The sequence below is a fragment of the Cucumis sativus genome, chromosome 5 (assembly GCF_000004075.3).
Source record: "Cucumis sativus cultivar 9930 chromosome 5, Cucumber_9930_V3, whole genome shotgun sequence".
NCBI lineage: Eukaryota > Viridiplantae > Streptophyta > Magnoliopsida > Cucurbitales > Cucurbitaceae > Cucumis > Cucumis sativus.
The window spans coordinates 16927883-16931902 of record NC_026659.2 but is presented as its reverse complement, the minus strand read 5'-3'; positions in this window follow the sequence as shown (position 1 = coordinate 16931902).

Genomic DNA, 4020 nt, shown 5'->3' with positions numbered 1-4020 from the left:
CTTCAACGCAAATTTCATCATCTGGGCCAACCCAATCGGTTCCACAGTTTCCACTTCCATTTTTATTCATGGGGCTAAGCCCAATCATCAAAGTCTCCTCTAACACTTACCGTTTGAAGAAATGCTACTAGAGCTAAATATCGATCAAATCGGTTGCGGTAGTCTTCTACATTCATTTTCTGTTTGATTGAGAAAAATCTTCCAACCAAAGTTCCTTCTCGAATTGATCGAAACTGTACAAGCATTCGTTCTTTCAGGTCAGCCCAATTCTTAAAAACTTCCAACTCTTCTTGTGCTTGGTACCAATCCAATGCCAGATCATCAAAACTAATAACGCCTGTGGTTAATTTCTCTGAATCAGTAAGATCATGTATCTTAAAGAAGCGATAGGCTCTAAATGTGAGACCCATTTCTAATTTGAGTAATGAAGTAAATTTGGCTAGGTATTAAGAATTTGGCGTTTGAATAAATCCACGAAAAGGATTAAGCGATAAAAAAATTTATGGTTAAGTATACGTTATTGCGATTCAGTGGGTAGTTTGCGAAGGAAGTTGTGCGACCCATTTCTAATTCGAGTAAGGAAGTAAAATTCGGCTAAGAATTAAGAAGTTGGTGTTCAAATAAATCCATGGAAAGATTAAGTGATAAGATCTTTTACGGTTAAGTATACTTTTTTGCGATAAGTGTGTAGTTCGCGAAAGAAGTTGTGCGATAAGAAGCGAAAAAGTCTTTGCGTAAGTTAAGAAATGAAAGTTTTGAGTTTAGACTAGGAGTTTTGGGTGGTCTTCGCGAGAAGAATCAAGCATTTCGTGGAGAAGAAGTCTACGAGGAAGCCTTGGAGTTTAAGTTCGTGATAAGAGTTTTATGCGAGTAAAAGTTGGTTAGTTCATGTGGAACGTTTCTTATAATAAAAATATAATCAAGCGATAAGGTTATTCACGAGAAATGTTAAGTGGTTGAATTTATTCACGGTTTGGGTTAGGTGGGAGCAAGGTTTGTAAAGAAAATGTCAAATCTGATTTGACATGGGTTAACATGTAAGATTAAGGATTTGAGCATGACTAGGTTAAATATTAAGGATTTGCATGACTAAGTTAGTATAAGGGATCTATAAAATAGGAGAATTTAGGTAACTAAGGAGGGGATGATGAGAGTTTTGTTGAAATGCTAAAGTGTTGTTGGTTTAGCCACACGAAAAGATGGTTGTGAGAAGGACTTCTTTAGTAAAGTTTGGTGAGTGCTTTTCAGTCAAAAGAATTTATGTTAAGAAACTTTATTACGATTTCTCTTTACTGATTCGAAAGAAGAATTCAGATGAGAATGTTTCAGAAAGATTTCTATGAAAAGTTATGTTTTCAAGCATTATTTATAATGTTAAAGCTTGATTTGATGACTATGATTTCAATATTATGTTTCTTTGAGATGATGCTAACTTTTGTGTGCACATAAAGAGTGAAGGCCACTATGGAGTGTACGAACTACATGGTAATAAGAAGCTGACTTATGCATTGAAATGAGCGTATAAAGCTTAGCGGTATGAGCAACAAAGACGAATTTGTATGTTCTCAGATGCTGTTGATACAGTAGTCTAAACGCGAGGTAATGAGACCAAGCGTAGAGAACGATTCGGGATCCTTGACAAAATGAAATGATTTTTTAAGCATAGAAAGGTTTATTTGAAATGAAATTTTTTTGGTATATTTAAATGATTTGATATTATTTTTACAAAATGATTATGAAAAGGTATTGTGAAAGGTTTTCATAAAACCTTAAAGGATTTAAAAAAAAAGTGGACCATTCAACTTAATTCCCATCCACTATCCTCTTGTCCAACATGAAACTTTATCTTAGTAAAACTTCTTGATCCACTATTTTACAAAAATATTCAAAACAATACCATACTACACCAAATGTGATATTTTGGTAACACTTAAAATGGTCAGAAATACCATTTTCCTGACTTTTTTTCATCGACCATTAAAGAAAAAGTATAGATGATGTTTCACAAAAACTTCCAAACCATTGTGTTAGTTATCGTTTTGGATGAGGGTTGGGGTAGAGCATCAATACTCAAAGGTTGTTAAGAATTAAGAACTAAGACTTGAAAACGAAACCGCCTGCCTGGTTGACAACAACACCATCCCACTAGAGTGCACAATGATGATTTATTGCATTAAGAAGAAGATGGCGCAGTTAACCTTAGCGCCGTAATCAGAACCTCAATCCTCCCTTTGATGAAACCTAAAGGTGTCATGCCTTTCCCCTCTACCACATTGAAGCTCTTTGTCTAACACTACAAGAAATGAGGGCTCTCTCGATGCATAAAATCATTGGGAGATATATAAAAAGCGTCAGAAAAGGCTTTTCTGACGCACTAATATACGTCGGAACACAAGTCAGGAAAAATGTATCGGGAGTTCCTCTCGATGCACAATGTTGTGCGTCGAGAGTTTCTAGACATCTTCCGACGTTGTATGAACGTCGAAGATGTTGTCAATATAGCATCGAGAGATGTCTAGGAACCATGCGTCGGGAGATCCTCTATTTTTTTTAAAAAAAATAACTTCAATTAATTCCTAAATTCAAATTGAAAATTTTAAATTCAAACTCAACTTCAACACTTCAACCTCAACTTTAACACTTCAATCTCAACTTCAACACTTCAAATTCAAATTTCTAAAACCTACAACTAATTTAAAATTCTAACAACACTTGAAATTAAATTTCAATACTAAAACTTACAACTAATTCAAAATCTAAATACTAAAACTAATTTGAAATCTAAAATCTAACACCTAAAACAAATTTGAAATCTAAATACTAAAACTAATTAACTAAAACAAAAATATCTAAACTAAACCACTTACCGATGGCGACGACGACAGGACGACAACAGGGACGGCAATGGAGATGACAATGCCCTCTTCTTCTCAATCTTCCTCTCGGTCTCCCTCTCCCTCTCTCATTTTCTTTCTCTTTATGTTTTTTTTATGTAAAGAATGGAGTTAAAAAAGACAGAGAACTCCTGACGCACAACGAAAACGTCGGGAATAGCACCCTATTCTTGACCTGATTTGTTAAACGTCAGAAATCCCTAAACATATTCCCACGCGATTAATGATACGTCGGGAATCCCTAAATCTATTCTCAACGTTGCTGCCACCACGTCAGAGGAAGGCGTAACATACAATTAATGATCTGCCCTTCCTCCGACGGTTCCTAAGCTTTTAGCTTTTCTCAATCACCCCTTATGCATGTTCTCAGGCGAATCTCAACCAAACCATAACACTCCATCAAAATAAAGAAGAAGAGAGACACCTCAAAACCTTTAATAAAGTTAAGGGAGAAGAATGGAATGGCAGAGAAGAAGAAGAGGCTTCTCCGCTGACCAACTGCTCAAGAGGAGAAAGGTCCACGATGACGCGTCTAACTCGTATAAAAAGGAAAAAGACGAAAGCTAGACGTGGCCATTCGACCCTAAACCTCTTGCAATCCGACCCCTAACTCTCTCATCGCCTCCTCCAAAATCCAAATCCTTCAATTCCAGTCCTCATCCAAAAATTGAAACTCCCTCATCAATCTTACCCAAGTCTCTCGCATGTCTATTATCCTCTCACCACCAAATCCCACATCATTATAACAACATCCTTCACCTCACGACCTGACCGAACAAGCCCTTACCCGATCAAAAGGGCATTGTTAGCGAAGAAGAATTTTATGGTTGAGGAGGAAGACCTACATCACATTCCTCTCCCTCCGCACACTACTATACGTAATTCCAAAGGAGGAAGACTTACATTGCGTGTAAACCCCGATACCAATAATCCTTAATTCATCTTAAAGAACTCAATAGGACATTAGGGGTTGATGTTAGGAGAAAGATGGTTTAAGATTGGATAGTTTAGTTGAAGTGTTATGGAAGATGTGTTAATCTTTTTAAGATGACAAAAGAAAAGTGTCATCGTAACAAAAAGCCTAAAGGGTGTTCAAATTGCTAAGTTGTGGCTAGGGCATTGCATA